Below are 16,490 nucleotides of genomic sequence, written 5' to 3' on the forward strand. Positions count from 1 at the left end.
TTTCAGGGACAGTCTCACTTGTTCTGTTGAAGATCTTTCCATTGTCAGCACTGATCACTGCCCAGGTCACCTGATGAGGTTGGTGTGGGTCCCTCTGGGCCGCAGCCAGATCCAGGAAGAGCAGGACGACCACCAGCTGGAGTACTGCCATCTGGCATCAGGATAGCACACAGTTGCAGCTCATGCAGCCAGGTCCACTCTCACTGGGAGCGTTTAGCTTCTGCAGTTTGTGCTGCTGAATCTCACATACTAGTGTGTAGAAAGCATCCTCTGTTGGGTCTTGGCTGATGTTTCAGTGTAGGGGATGCCGTAGCAGCGGGCAAGGTCTTGGGCTTATTGAGACTCAACAGTACAAGCAGCCTGGTCAAATTTGTTCCCCACCAGCACCATTGGCACATCGTCTGAGTCCATCACCTGCTTGATCTGCTCCCTGTACTGATGGATATCTTCAAAGGACTTGGTGTTGTTGTTGGCAAACACACCGAGGAAACCCTCTCATGTGCGCATGTACTGGTCCCACATGGCACTATTCCTATTGACCTGCTGTGTCTAAGATGTCCAGCAGACATGTCTCCCCATCAATGACCACCTGTTTCTGATAGGAGTCCTCTGTGGTGGGGTCCCTGTGGGTTGTAGGTGTTATTTTAGGGCGCTCTTACCCTGCGAGGAAATGTCACGAAACACGACAGAATCCTTTAATAAGAGTTTAAGATGAAAGGGACAGATAGTGCCCAGGCCTGTGGGAGACACGTGTGTAGAGAAGAAGAAGGAGCGGGGAATATGGTGCCGGCTTATAAAGGCTGGGCGTGCACAGGTCGACGTAACTACTCCATGCATGCGCATAGATCACATGGCTATGTTGCACGCTTGCGTAACCATAAAACGTCATGGATCCTGGTCATGCGACATGCCTTGACCCGGAAATGGCTATTTTGACCTGGAACTGGCTAGGTGGAAGTGTCCAGGTCCGCGGGCATATACAAACATGCCCAACCATGGGGGCGTGTTGTGAACCCTTCATCCCTGACTCTTCCTTAAAAAAAAAAAACAAAACGTGGTTGAATGTGTATGGGGTGACATTTCTCTCAAAGACTGCTTCCAGCTGAATAGTGGGCGTCGGTTGGCTCTTGGCAGGGAATGGGAGGGTAGCTTGTGAAGTCCTGGGATGATGGTGGGGAGGTTCTGGAATGATGTTCTGCCATCCCCTTGTTCTGCAGCTGTCCATCCATGCTGTGGCTGGGAACCTTCTGTTTGACAAGATACTGTTGACATAGAAAAAGCTTAGAGAAAAAAGAATCATTATTTATTTATTTTTTTTTGGAGTTGGCATTAATCTGAGGGGTAGATCTGGCCTGCCCAGATGGATACATGTAACATTTATCTGAGGTAGATCTGGCCTTAGTACTCTGCCTAATTTTTTTCTGAGACAAGCCTTATTAGAGGTAGTTTATTTAAGACACCTGTTTCCCTTATTAGGTTAGCATTTAGGAAATGCAGGTGATCAGTTACTGAGTATTCAACAATGATAGATTGTTGAATTATATTTTTCCTTACCACCTGAATATTTTTGATGGTCCTTTTTGCCTCCGGCTCTGTGTGGCCCTGGTTGGGAAAGGAAGGGGTGATACCTTATTCCTCTGGAATTGGTGACAAGGCAGTGGATTCTGATATCCTCTGGAGCTTGAGAGTGAGAGGCCCTGTTTGTTTCACTATATGAAGAAAGATTTTTTTTGGGATGGAGGTGAGATAAAAGGTTTTAGATGAGACAGATGGACCCAGTGAGGAAAGCTCTTGAGTTTAGCAGCTGTAGGAGTCACAAGAATTACCTTGAAGGATCCCTGCCACTTAGGGGAAAGGGGTGAAGGGTACTGGCCTGGAGGGAAGAGAAGAACCTGATCCCCAATGTGGATTGGAGGTGGACAATTATTGTCACACGGCTGAGGTAATAAACAGTCTGCGTAGCTCCATAGAATAGACCTTAGTTGACATAAAAGCAGAGTTAACAGGCTATCTGGAACAGTTGGAGGGTTGGATGAAACAACCTGGTATTAGAACTGGCCTTCCATACGTTAGTTCAAACCAAGAAATTGAAAGAAGCTTTTTAGGAAGAGCCCTGAGCCTGAGAAGAGCTAGAGGCAATAATCTTACCCAGTCGAGATGAAGTTCCTGTGACATCTTAGTAAGAATAGTTTTTAAATACCGGTTGGTACGCCCTACCTTTCCTGAGGATTGAGGACGGTATGGGATATGAAAATGTCAAGGAATGTTAAGATCCTTAGCTAGTGTCTGAGAAATCTGAGAGGTGAACTCTGGGCCATTGTCAGACTGAAGAACCAGGAACCCCAAACCGAGGAATAATTTTTTGGAGAAGGAGGTCTGCAACTGTCTGAGCCCGCTTATTAGAAACCGGATATCCTTCCACCCAATCTGAAAATGAGTGTACCATCACGAGGAGATATTTAACTTTCCTGATGGTGGCCATATGGAAGGGAACCTCTAGCCTGGTGGGTGGGAAAAGGCTGACTCTTTTTTTTTGTTTGTTTGTTTTTCGAGACAGGGTTTCTCTCTGTAGCTTTGCGCCTTTCCTGGAACTCACTTGGTAGCCCAGGCTGGCCTCGAACTCACAGAGATCCGCCTGGCTCTGCCTCCCGAGTGCTGGGATTAAAGGCGTGCGCCACCACCGCCCGGCTGTCTGACTCTTGTACTTAGTATTGGGATCTGTTTTTTGGCAGATCTCACAGGAGGCAGTAATAGTTCTTAAGAACTGTAAGTCCTCACAGGTGGGCTGCAGGTGAGCTTTTTGAATTGAGACAAAGCAAGATTATTAGGATGAAAGAGCTGGTGTAGATAGGAAAGAATTTGTCTAGTGTCTGGTGTTCCCTATGAGAGTGTAGGCTGTACTGTATGGATTCCCTGTGGTGGGTGAGGTGAGACTTGGCCCTGGAGGGCCACTGTCCTGGCTGCCTGGTCAGCCTGGTTGTTTCCCTTGGAGATGATCGAGCTATCGGTCTGATGAGACCGGCAGTGGACAATTCCTATAGCCCTGGGGAGGTGGGAAGCCTCCAGCATGGCCATTATTTGGCCTGAGTTAGATATGGATCCCCCTTTTGCTGTGGGAAGGCCACGCTCCCTCCAAATAGCAGCGTGAGACAGGAGGATATGAAAAGCATATTTGGAGTCTGTGTAAACATTTAGAGATTGTCCCTGTGCCAATTGGAAGACACAGGTGAGAGCTATCAACTCAGCCTGTTGGTTAGTGGTGTGTGTGGGTAATGCCTGTGCCTCTACTGTCTCAGTATCTGACACTATGGCATAACCTGCTTTACGGGTCCCTTCATATAAAAAGGAGCTGCCATCTGTCTACCAGGTATAAGTAGCCTGAGGAAATGTGCTCTCCTGTATGTGTGAAGGGAGAGGTAACAGTTCCTCTAAGGTTTCAGTGCAGGAATGAGAAGGAGAATAGTCAGCATTAGGTTGAGGGAGGAGGCTTGAAATATTAAGAGGTGGACAAGTCCGGAAAGTGTGGCATCCTCTAATAATGCCACCTGGAGAGAAAGAACCTGGGAAGGAGGTAAAGTTTGTAAGCCTTTATAAGTTAAAAGATGGGACAGATTATGATGAGAGAAAACGGTAATGGATGACCCAAAGCTTAGCTTTGATTCCCGAATAAGGAGCTCTGCAGCTGCTAAGGCATGGATGCAAGGTGCCCAGCCCTGACTTGTAAGGTCTAGCTTCTTTGACAGATAGGCTACAGGAGCAAAAGAGGGTTCCAGCTGATGCCCTAGATTTCCCAGGGCAAATCCTTCTTTCTCTGCTACATAGAGGGAGAAGGGACATGTTAAGTCTGGGAGATGGAAGTGCTGGAGCCTGAAGAAGAGCCTGTTGGAGCTTTTGGAAAGGTTTAGTGACAGGATGAAGGAGGGGTTTATGTGGCGAGCCCTGAGCTGCCCCTTATAAGGGGCAAGCAAAGAGAGAAAAAGATGGAACCCAAGACCGTAGGAAGCCAGGTATTGCTAGGAAAGACAAAATCTCCGGTTTAGTAGAAGGGACTGTGAGGGACTGGATTAGACGCTTCTATCTACAGTAATAGCCTTGTGAGTTGGAATAATGGATAGACCCAAATAGGTGACCTGGGGAGTTGACAGCTGAACTTTAGAAGGAGATACCCTGTAACCTCAGCTGGATAAGAAATTTAGGAGAGCAGAGGTGTTAGTTTGGCTAACCTGTAAGGATGGGCTACAGAGTAAAATATCATCTACATACTGTATTAGTTTAGAGCCAGAGAGAGACAGAGAAAGCAGGTCAGAGGCCAGAGCCTGACCAAATAGGTATAGACTGTCTCTGAATCCCTGTGGCAGAACAGTCTAGGTCAGCTGTGTAGACAGGTGAGTGTCAGGGTCAGTCCAGGTGAAAGCAAAGATATTTTGAGACTGAGGACTGAGAGGAATAGAAAAGAAGGCGTCTTTGAGATCTAGAACTGAGAAGTGAGAGGTTCCAGAAGGGATGGTGGATAGGAGAGTATAAGGGTTATGCACTACAGGATGGAGAGGGACCACTGCAGAGTTAATGAGCTAGAGGTCTTGAACCAGGTGGTAGGTTCCATTAGACTTTTTAACTGCAAGTATGGGGGTGTTAAAAGGTGAAGAGGTTAGGCGGAGCAGCTTTTTCCTGAGAAGGTCAGAAATGATAGACTTAAGTCCTCAGGCTCTGGAGTGAGAGAGGATACTGAGCTTGGGTGATATACCTGGCAGGATCTTATAGCTGGATAATAACAGGCTGATGGTGTCTAGCAATAGAAGGGTTTTTGGTATCCCAGACTTTTGGGTCTACCTGAGAGCCTGGCAAGGGAAAAGAATTGTTAGGGTCAGTAGAGTGAGTGGCTAGGAGGAGGAGGAGAGGAGCTGCTGGCGCGTCTGGGATGAGGCAAGTGTGTGGAGCAAAAGAAATGGACGGTCCTACCTTAGCTAGAAGATCCCTCCCCATTAGAGGTACAGGGCAGCTTGGCACCCCTAAGAATGTGTGTGTGAGAGGGATGCCTCTGAAAATGCAATTGAGTGGTGGTGTCTGATGAGGTAGGTAAGGCTGCCCCCCAGCCCCGACAATAGGGAGACGAGCAGGAGAGGTGTGCCCCAAAAACTCTCTCAGGACAGAGTAGGTAGCTCCAGTGTCCAAAAGGAACGAGATGGGGCACCCATTTATTTTATTATTACCCTTGGTTCCCTGTGTGAGATGGGAGTGGCCGGGGCGGAAACCGGGCAGCATCAGTCCTCGCCGTAGGCCAAGCCTAGAAAGTCAGCCAGAGGGTGGTCTTTGTCTGGCATTCCTATGTCACTTGGGACATTAGGACAGTCAGCTGACCAGTGACCCTTTTGGCAACACTTTGGACAAGGCTTTTTTGGTGCCCTTCGTGGGCCAGTGGTGCAAGCCCGGGCCCTATGGCCTTCTTTCCCACTCTTGAAACAGGGACCAGACGGCTTTCGGGGAGCTGGTCGGATGGTGCTTGCCAGCATCAGGCAGTTCCTTTTCTGGGCTTTTTCATCCCTCCCTTGGTACCCCTTAAATGCTTTTGCCAGCACACCTGCCTGTGGAGTCAGAGGGCGATTCTCCAAGCGTTAAAGTTTATCCCTAATGTTGGGGAAGCTCTGTGAGACAAAGTGGGTCATTAGGATCTGCCTGCCCTCAGGGCTCTCTGGGTCTAAGCTAGTGAACTGATGAGCCGCTCTAAGAAGTGAGACGGATTTTCGTCCTTACCCTGAATTATCATCTTTAGTTTTTCATAGTTTACTGGTTTTAGGGCAGTCTTATGGAGACCTGTCAGGAGACAGGTAACAAACCTATCTCTGGCTAGACAGCCACCCTGGGTGTTATAGTCCCAGTGTGGTTCTTGGTCAGAAACCGCCTCAGCTCCTGGGGGGTGTGAAAGGTTAGTCTGATGAATTTCATCTGCATGGGTCCTAGCCTGTTCCCATACCCGCCTGCGCTCCTCAGGAAGTAAATTATTAGAAAGTATTACGTATATATCAGGAAAGGTGAGACTATAAGATTGACTTATATATTGAAACTGTTTAATAAAGGAAACAGAATTAGAAGTATAAGAACCCAGCTTACTTCTATCTGAGAGAGTTCTTCTAGAGAGAATGGAACATGAACTTTAGTCAGTCCATCCACACCGGCCACCTCTCGCAAAGGGAGATCAGTGGAAGGGTTTGGATGGCTGGAATCAGGCAGTTTAGCAGTTTGAGAACAGGTGGTAGGAGAAGTAAAGGTCGGACCCAGGGCAGGGCCTTTGGAAATGACCACTGCCAAGGGAGGAGCAGACGCTGCCGAAGGAAGATCAGCTTTAGAAGGAGAAGAATCCAGAAGAGGAGCTGAAGGAACAGTCGCCCTAGGAATAGGGGTGGGAACTGGAAGTCGAATAGGTAGAGGTTTTAGAGTCAGAGATTCCGGAGTCAGAGAATCCTTCGGTTTAGCCATAGCTAGGAGCATATGAGCAGGAGAGAAGGAATCCAGAAGAGACAGTTTAGCACTGAGAAAGAAGAAAGCAACTGTTTCTATTTGCCTGCTTGCTGACAGAAATTAGATAACTCCTGTAAAATATTGGGACCTAAGGAGCCGCTCGGCGGCCAGTTTTTGTTGTTTTCTAAAGCATATTTGGGCCATTTCTTAGTGCAGAGATGGGTCAGCTTAGGAATCTTTATGTAAGGCATTAAGCTGAGAGGTTTTAAAGCTTCAAGAAGACAGCCTAATGGAGAGAAAGGACTAATAGGGTTGGAAGTTTTGTTTCCCATGTCTGCAGCGGAGAAGCAGAAAAATAAAAAAATAAAAAAAAACCAAACATGATCTGGAGCCAAGGCCCCAGGCGTCCCCAAGGCCAAGGACGGATACCAGGCACAGGCCACTAATTGGCTTGTCAGCCACAGAAGCGGCGGGTGGGGGGGGGCTGCCACGTGAGGCAAGGATTCCCTCGAATCCGGACAGCATTTGCCGCTTCATCAAACCAGGTGAATGTGTTGCCCTCATGTGGCTCCCAGGATGCACCCAACAGCGGTGGTCCCACTGCGAGAAATATCTGAGGCTGCAGACGTGGGAGACAGCTAGAAATTTAGGCCTGTGATAGGGGCCGACTGTAGCCAATAAAGACCGTGACTGGGGGTTCCCCTGTTTTCAAGAATACTTGTGAGGCGCTGGACGCTCAACGGTTGTTCTCACAGATTCAGGAATCCATTTAAGCTGGCCGAAAAGTGGGGAGACTCACCAATCGGAGAAGCAGTGTTGGATGTAATTTATGTGCAGCCAGGCGAATGGATAGTGGTCTGTCGTGTACAGAGCAGAGTGCCTGGTTTGTGTGTAGCAGTCGTCCCCAGTTTATGGGTTTCCAGGTGCAGGGTGCCCAGAAGCGCATATTTGGTCTTCGGCACCAGATGTTAGTTATTTTGCTGCGCTCTTACCCTGTGAGGAAACGTCACGAAACAAGACAGAATCCACTAAGAGTTTTATTAAGATGAAAGGGACAGAGAGTGCCCAGGCCTGTGGAAGAGACACATGTGTAGAGAAGAAGAAAGAGCAGGGAATATGGCGCCGGCTTATAAAGGCTGGGCGTGCACAGGTCGACGTAACTACTCCACACATGCGCATAGATCACATGTTGCACTCTTACGTAACCATGTAACGTCATGGATCCTGGTCACGCGAGACGCCTTGACCCGGAAATGGCTATTTTGACCTGGAGCTGGCTAGGTGGAAGTGTCCAGGTCCGCCCGGCATATGCAGACATGCCCAACTGTGGGGGTGTGTTGTGAACCCTTTAGCAGGGAATTCTCATATGTTTTATGTGCCATTGTTCAAACAATTCTGTCTTGGTTTTACTGACGAAGCAAGGCCCATTGTCTTTCTTAGCATGGGTCCTAACAGGGTGGCCAGTATTGGTGAAATTATTAAGGCCACTCCATGTAGTTAAAAGATTTATTTAATGGTGTAACTTACAAATTAAGGGATAGGTAGGTCGTGGGGTCTGGGGAAGGTGTATCGCAGTCCAGCGGTGTTCTCTGGACCTCTGCTTGGCCCACCTCCACCGTCCAGAGTCCCGGAACAGAGAGAGAGCGCTGGCTCATCCAGATCTCATGTCTCCAGGCACCTCCCTTGGCCCCGCCTTGTAGGCATGACAGTTGCCGAAGTCTCAATGGCAGTTGGAACTTCCAGATCAAAGCTGGAATGGCTACCCACTACAGGCCAGGTATTGTTGGCAGAAGGTCGGGCTATTAGCTATTGGTGAAATTATTAAGGCCACTCCATGTAGTAAAAAAAGGAGGTTTATGTTTTGGGGTAACTTACAAGTGAAGGGATAGTTTACAGGGTCTGGGAAAGGTGTAGCGCAATCCGACAGTGTTCTCTGGAGAACTCTGCTTGGTCTACCTCCAGCGTCCAAGGTCCAGGAACAAAGAGAGCTGGCACATCGGGATCTCAGGTCTTCAGGGTCCTCTCTCAGCCCTGCCTTGTAGGCGTGCCCATACCGAAGCCTCAATGGGGTTTGGAACTTCCAGGTCAAAGCTGGAGTGGCTACTCACTACAATTAGCCATTCTCTGAGGTAATACAGTCAGTCCATTCAAGTCTTTGATCAGGTTGGGAGAAATTAAGGGAAGGAATAGAGAAGGCAAACTTGGCACAATCTGTGGGTTCCTACCCCACCGGGAACTTAGGTCTCCTGAGAAGGGAGACCTGGAACTGTAGCTAGAGTTTTCCTGCCTGGCCCACAGTCAGGACAAATCTCTCTCACCCGCCAGTCCCACAGCCGCTCAGACCCAACCAAGTAAACACAGATACTTATATTGCTTACAAACTGTATGGCCATGGCAGGCTTCTTGCTAACTGTTCTTATCTCTTAAATGAGTCCATTTCTATAAATCTATACCTTGCCATGTGGCTCGTGGCTTACCGGCATCTTCACATGCTGCTTGTCATGGTGGGTGGCTGGCAGTGTCTCTCTTCTGCCTTCCTGTTCTCTCAATTCTCCTCTCTGTTAGTCCCGCCTATACTTCCTGCCTGGCCACTGACCAATCAGTGATTTATTTATTGACCAATCAGCAACACATTTGACATACAGACCATCCCCAGCATGGAACTGAGAGGTAAGTGCACTGCTCACCTGTTCTCCGGCCTTCCTTTTTCCCAGGGAGCCAAGTCAGGCCAGGACTCGTGTATTTTAAAACAAGCTCTTGTTAAAGTATAAAGAACAAAAGACCCAGGTTCGGGGGGGGGCAGCAAATCCCCCATTGGGCCGATCAGCTTAAAGGTTACCTAATCATGTGCCTAGTCTACAGTATTTACAGTGTTGTTATGAGGGAACCATGTACTGACATTTTTCTTTGGTTTTTTGTTTTGTTTTGTTTTTTGTTTTTTTGTTTTTTTGAGCTGAGGACCGAACCCAGGGCCTTGTGCCTGCTAGGCAAGTGCTCTACCCCTGAGCTAAATCCCCAATCCACTGACATTTTTCTTGACCCAAAGCTCCAATCACATTTTTTTGTAAACTTGGGTTCCAGCATCTACACTTTCCCTCGGAGCACCTTTACTAGCCCCTGGCTCCATTGGCCCTTCCCCGCAGACTCCTCCTTTTTGTTTTATGCCCACCTTGGTTTAGGTTTGGGCACAAGGCACCTCTTAGGAGGTTCGCCCATGGCACCTCGGTTTAGGTTAGCCTTATGTTTTTGGGGGAGTCCTCTGGGTTGACCCTATTGTTATGGAAATGGAGAGACATAAGCTGTATTTCTTGTTTTGGGCATCTTGTGAGCCCAAATATCTTTCTCCAGATGCAATGCCCAAAGTTAAATAATAGAATTAGCAGGACTATTGGACCCAACAATGTGGAGACCAGGGTGGTTAACCAGGGGGACCAGTTGAACATTTGCTGATACCAAGAATTCTGTTTATCTCTTTGTCTATCCTCAGTTTCCTTATGAATCTTGTCTAAATATTTGGTGACCATCCCAGAGTGATCGACATAAAAACAGTACTCTTCCCCCAGGGCCTTGCATAGCCCTCCCTGTTGCAAAAACAAAAGGCCTAGCCCCCTATGATTGTGTGAGGCCAATTGTGCTAGCGAATCAAGGAACTTTTGAAGGAACCTAACAGGAGTTTCTAACTTAGCTAAGTTTACATCCATTAATTGTCTTAACTCTTGATATTTTTTGTTGTTGTAACACCATAGAGGGAGCCCCCAGGCCCGCTCTGGTGGCTCCGTCCCTAAGAGGGTGGTCACTGTCAGGGCTGTCATTCATTTTCTCTTAACATGAGGGCTCAATCGCGCTATGACCTTCTCATTATCGTGGTACAATACATGAGGAAGCATCAACACCATGACACAAGAATCATTCCATTGTGTTAAGAGTTCAGTGGAAACGCAAATGGACAGCCTGGTCTGGCGGCAGAGCCAGAAGACACCTGAATCCTTAGGCCTCAGCCAGAGAGGGGTTGTGGCATTTATCTCCTTGCATCCCCTCCAGCGGACATCCGGAGCCCCCTCTGGTGTAATACAGGTCATAGTTGTAACCGCAGATGGGAAAGATAGCCCCGTGTGGTCCTCCACAGTTGGGTCACCCCACCTGCATCCGGTAAGGCTGTGCTCTGTCCAAAATTGTCCTTCTACTCCCACTGCCTCAAAGAAGGGGGGGCGCCGATATAATCACATCCAGCAGGAGGCAGTGAGATCTGGCCAGGAATAGTTTTAAAACCAAAAATGCCATTTGTACTGCTGACAGGCCAAGTCCCTCATCCTTAGGTAGTCCAGGGGGCCTGAGAGGGGTCCTTATCACAGGGGAGGAGAGAGAGTTAGTTAATTCCTTATGTGGGTCCAATGGGGGAGAAGTGATCAGGGGTAGGATGGATTGCGTGGGCCCTATTACTGGGAGCTCCTGAATTGGCCAGATGGTTCTCCTTGTGGAGAAGAGTAGCCCCTGGTCATCTCCCTGCCTGTATAAGTGAAGGCCTCACAGTTTCCCTATGTCCCACTTGACCGCTCTCTCTCCCATCTCTGTAATAGTCATCTGCATGGGATTACTTCTATACTTGGAGCAGTGGCCATACAGGGGTTTGGATGCCAGAGGAGTCTGGGGAGCCCATCGGACCTTGATAATACCTCTTTGTTTTATCCAGTAGCCTGTCCCAGTTTATTCACATCCCCACTGAGCACAGTAATAGTTATTTGCACCTCCACATTGGGCAACCTCCTTTGCAGTCCGATTGCTTCCAGGGCATATGTAGAAAGAAGTATCCCATAGAATGGCCCTCTTTAATACATGGGAGCATCCCGGACTCTGGGGGTCAGAAACCTGTGGTAGGCTGCACCCATTCACCCCTTTGCATTCAGGTTGACCTTCATGAGCAGGGGTCCAGTCTCCAATGTCCCAGGAGTCTCTCACCAGATCACAAAGGTCGAAGTAGAGTTCAGGCCACCAGACTACAAGGAAGGCCTGAACGCATGGTGCTGTTGAGGAGTTGAGGATGTCTCCATTGCCAGCACCCATCACCGACCAGGTCACCTCTGAGATTGGTGAGGATTTCTCGAGGCCATGTTTGTTGCCTGGAAGAGCACCAGAGTCACCAGCAGAAGTTCTGTCTGGGGTGCCATTATCTGTAAGAGCCAAGGAACACCAAGTTTTCTCAAGGATGATAAGCCCCTGGACTTGACTATTGTTTTTGTTTTTTCTTTTTGTTTTAAAATTGACTTGAGACTACCATAGATGTTTTTCTCCTTGTTAGTCAGTCTGGCTTTGGGCATCTTCCTGTTGGGAGGGGGATAGGAAGGAATTTTAGATTCCTGGCTGGGAGCCAGATTGGGGCTGTCTCCCCTATGGCGAAGTGCATCATGGTGATAAACTCTGTAATATGTCACAGTCGTAATTAACTAGTCAGATATGCTTGTTGGGTGTGTACTTGAGGGAGGGAGCCTGTGTCCCTTTGGATATAGGGCGAGCAGACGTGTGCACTGCAGATCCTGCCGACGTGTGCACTGCAGATCCTGCCGAGTGTCCACACAGTGGACACAGAGTGTCCCCCTTCCATAGTAAGTAAGGGATCCGGTCCTTTCCATTGAAATGTTAAAGGATCCTTCTACCATACTTGAATCTGAGACTTGGGGTTTAACTGACACCAATGTTTTTGGAACCTGGCTTTATTGACTCCTTTGGGCATATTCAAAATATTAATAGTGAATAAGGCCTGGTCTAATTGAATATGGGGGGTTACTCCCCCTTTTTGTTTTCAAAGCTGTTCTTTAAGGCATTGGTGGTTTCTTTCAATGATTGCCTGCCCTTGAGGGTTGTGGGGGATTCCTGTGGTGTGTTTTATATGCCATTGCTCAAAGAACTCTACCATGGCCCTGCTGGTGAATCAAGGCCCATTATCTGATTTGATTTGTGATGGCAGGCCTAAAGTAGCAAAACATTGAAGGAAATGGGAATGTGCATGTTTGGTCCTTTCTCCCATGTGGGCTGTGGCCCAGCAGGCCCCTGAAAAGGTGTCTATTGAAACAAAAATATACTTAAGTTTGCCAAAGGGTGAGAAATGAGTAACATCAGTTTGCCAAAGGACATTTGGCTTCATCTAGGGTTGATGCCTGGTGTCTGTAGGGGAGGCACTCTGAGAAAGGGCTGGCAGGCCTTGTAAGTATGTACTGTTTTCTTGAGATCTTTGACAGGTATATGAGGGAACCTATGCTGCAAGCCCCTCCAATTAAGATGGGTCAGGCCATGCAGGTTAGTGGCCTCCTGTAATGTAAGCATTTGGGCCCTGGAGGCCAACTCATCGATCCAACTATTTCCTCTAGCCAAGAATCCTGGGAGCCTGGAGTGCCCTCTCATGTGTGACACATGAATGTGATGCTCCCTCCAGTAATCCCCAGGGTTTGCATCCCGGTGAATGTGTGCCTGGAGCAAATATGGTAGCAAATTCACCACATATAGGTTGTCAGAATATAGATTGAAAGGTCCTTGAATATTTTGAAAGGCCATGTGATAACTGCCAACATTTCCTTATATTGTGCTGATCCCTGGCAGGGTCAAAACTCCTGCAGGTCTGGGGGGTCTTGATCATCTTGGAAAACAGCAAAGGCGAAGCCTGCTTGACCCCCATCTGTGAATACATGAAGGGCATCTGGGATGAGTTCCAGAGGGAATAGTTGAAGAAGCTTTAGCGGGAGCCTCCAGAGCATGACTGCCCATGGGGAAGGCCCGTAATGGCAGCCAAGGGACCCCAAGAACCCTTCAAGGGAGAGTGCAAGCTGGGCATTAGCTCTGGAAAGCCATTCCACATGAGCCATCCAAAAAGGGAAGACAGTAGATTGGGGGTCGATTCCAAAGTGTCTCTGGGCTTGTGTCCTGCCTCTGATTATAGCATCCTGGAGCTGATCAGCCTGAGAGTACACTCACAGCATGCTACCCGGGGAAGTGTGTACCCATTCTATAGGCTCTCCTTCCTGTACCAGTACTGCTTAGGATGGCACTTGTGAATAACCAGAGGGAGATGGGAAGATCAACAGAATACCTCTTAGGGAGACTTTATCAAGGGTCTCCTGAATCTGTAGGAGAATGGCCCCCTAACAGGGGCCCTAATAAGGTGTCTAGACATTGTTGACAGAAAGCTGGGCTATTGGCCATTCCCTGGGGCAACACAGTCCACTCAAATCTCTGATCAGGTTGAGAAAAATTAAGGAGTGGAGAAGGCAGTAGAACAGTCATCAGAGGGGAATAGAGAAAAAAAAAACCACCACCAGGGCATACTCAGCGGGTATGGCCGAGAACCAGGGCAGACCTATTTAGGGGTGCCCACCAATTCCATCCTTTCATTCACTTTTCTTAGGTCCTGAAGCATACACCGGGCTCCAGAGGCCTTTTTGATAACAAAAACAGTTGTATTCCAAGGGCTCACGGAAGGGCGTACATGCCTAAGGTCCAATTTTTCCTTGACCAGAGTATGAAGTGCCTCTAACTTAGGTCTAGCAGCAGCCACTGCTCCACCCATATCGGGTTACCTTGTTTCCACTTAATAGGGGGCACCTGGGGGGCAGTGGCCTCTAGGATTGGGGGTAGACCCAAGTAGGCTTGTTAGGGTCATTTCTGTAATGGGTGAAGAAATCCTCTTCCTTTATCTCCTCTATTCCCCACCCCTTGCCCTGGGCCTCCTCTTCTTCCAAAACATCACCATAAAAGGCCATATGGTCAGTAGTGAGCACTGCATCCATTTGGGGTAGCATGTCCTGTACCAGAATGTTGGCTCAAGATTATCCGCCACAAGGGGGCGTATCTTGCACTGTTCTCCATCTGAGCTGGTCCACTTAAGGAGCACAACCATCTCTAAGGACTGGGTGTTCCCGTCACCCAAAGTATTCGGGGTCCAGCTGCTAAGTCCCAATGAGGGGGCACCTCCTCCCGGTGGATTACTGTCCTGTTAGCTCCTGTATCCACTCGAAAGTGGAACCGTTTTCCATCTATGACAACACTCTCTTGGGGTGGTGACCTGGGATCAGGGGAATGGTCCAGTTGGTGTGGACCACTCTGGAGGGCCTCGCCCACCCCCTCTTAAGGGGGCCTGCTCCTGTGGTTGATGGGCCTAGAGGGCACCCTTGTTCTAGTTTAAAGGCTTCCCATCAATATCAAACTTTGATCTACAGTCCTTTATCCAGTGATAACCCTTCCTGCACCTAGGGCCACAGGGTGTGGAGGGGAGCTTTACTCCCCACAGTTGACCTGGGTCTTTCTGTTGGCCAGCTGGGGACTGCAGCAATGGATATTCTCGCTTGAAGTGCTTCTCCTGGCCACATCTAAAGCAGGTTCCTTGGGTTGTAGATTTTGTGGCTCCTTGTCCCTGTGCTGTCAGGGCCCTGGAGAAGGCCTCGGTTAGAGCGGCTATCTGGGATTGTAATGTCATTGTTAGCATCTGAGTCTGCTTATGTTGTGTGCCCAAGTCTTGGGTGGCAACTTCCCACTGGACCCTGTCTATAAACTCTGGTAGGGCCCTTCATCTAGTTTGGGCCAAGCCACCAGCCCCACCTGTTGGACCTGGTATTGGTATGGGCCCAGGACCACAGCCTGCTGAATTCCTGTGGCATATCCATCAGCCATTCCTGCCAACATGACATAGGTTGCTGCGACCCGCACGGCCTGGAACCGAGAACTGGCGAGGGACACCGAAGTTAAGCAGCACTCAGGATACACCGTGATTCGTCATTCAAAGAAAGCCCCTTTATTGACTATCCATCAGCCTTATATACCCTGCTACTTCCTACTCTCCATGGGGTCAGGGTATGGTCCTCAGGTTCCCATCCACATCCCAGCATCTCAGCCAAACAGGAAAACCGCAAGCAAATCAGCAGAGAGCTGATTCTTGAAACAATGTTCCAGCAATAGCTATATTGTAAACATCTTGTGACTTACCACAGGAAAAGAGGAAGAACAAAAGGACACCTTAGGGCAACTTAGGGCAAGCAAACAGGCTATGCACAAGGCCTGTTCAGCGTCTGATGCCAACATGTCCTCTCGTTTCCTTTTTTAAAGCGCACAGATCTGACTTACCTGTCCTTGGGGAGGCCCTTCTATCCCCTGTCTTAGGTCGTCAGCATGGCACAGGAGTTGCCCGTCTTTGGGTACTATCTTTCCAACATATGTAACCACACCTGAGCAGATTCAGGGGGCTGCATATAAAGCTTGCTTGGTTGCCCATTGGCCTCGACTAAACTGGAGATGCCATTGGTACGCCATGAAGAATCCGAGCCCAAGACCCAATATACACAGGATAAGTAGGGAAATGGACCCTGACAACCTAGTAACCCATCCAGAACTTTCTGACATAGCTTGCCACCAAACATTTTCATCAATAGGAGTGACTCTAGTTTCATTAATACGAACAATGGCATGAACTAATTACAAAGTAAAATTTACAAAAGTTGCATTCCATGGCCCTCTTAAGTAATCATTCAGTTCTTTAACCTTAGCAGATGCATTCACAATATGAGGGGTTACACATATTTCAGAAAACCCATAGGCATACAACATATGTTGTCTAATTGTCCATTTAAAGTCTGTTGGATGTCCAAAGCACCAGCCACTCTTTCCGACAGAGCATTAATAGTAGTAGCCTGTTGCACTCCCTGGGAAATAGCCAATCCAGCTGCAGTGGCTGCAACAGCCGAAGTTGCAATGGCAGCAATTACAGCAGCATTTATGCCAAGGTCCCGTTTTCTGCGATGGAGTTGCAAGGGAAATTCTACTGCATTCTGTTCCAGCGGCATCATGAAAAAGGCAGGAATTCTCACGGCCCACAGCATGTGTGACATTAGGACTCCAGCAATTACTTAGGCTGCAATTCAAAGCTGAACAATTTAACTCCTCCCCTCCCACACCTGAGCCATTCCAGAGAATAAAGAAAAAAATTGGTATAATTGAATCCTGCAGTAACGTTTCAAGCAAAGCATAGGGAATTACATAAATTCATGGTGACATTT

The 16,490-nt window shown here is 48.3% G+C and overlaps 1 pseudogene; it reads right to left on the reverse strand.

The window, feature by feature from the left end:
* Positions 1 to 157: 157 nt before the first annotated feature.
* Positions 158 to 16,277, reverse strand: LOC131901183 (GTPase HRas-like; annotated as a pseudogene).
* Positions 16,278 to 16,490: the final 213 nt, after the last annotated feature.

This window comes from Peromyscus eremicus, unplaced genomic scaffold (genome assembly GCF_949786415.1).
Source record: "Peromyscus eremicus unplaced genomic scaffold, PerEre_H2_v1 PerEre#2#unplaced_46, whole genome shotgun sequence".
Classification (NCBI taxonomy): Eukaryota; Metazoa; Chordata; class Mammalia; order Rodentia; family Cricetidae; genus Peromyscus; species Peromyscus eremicus.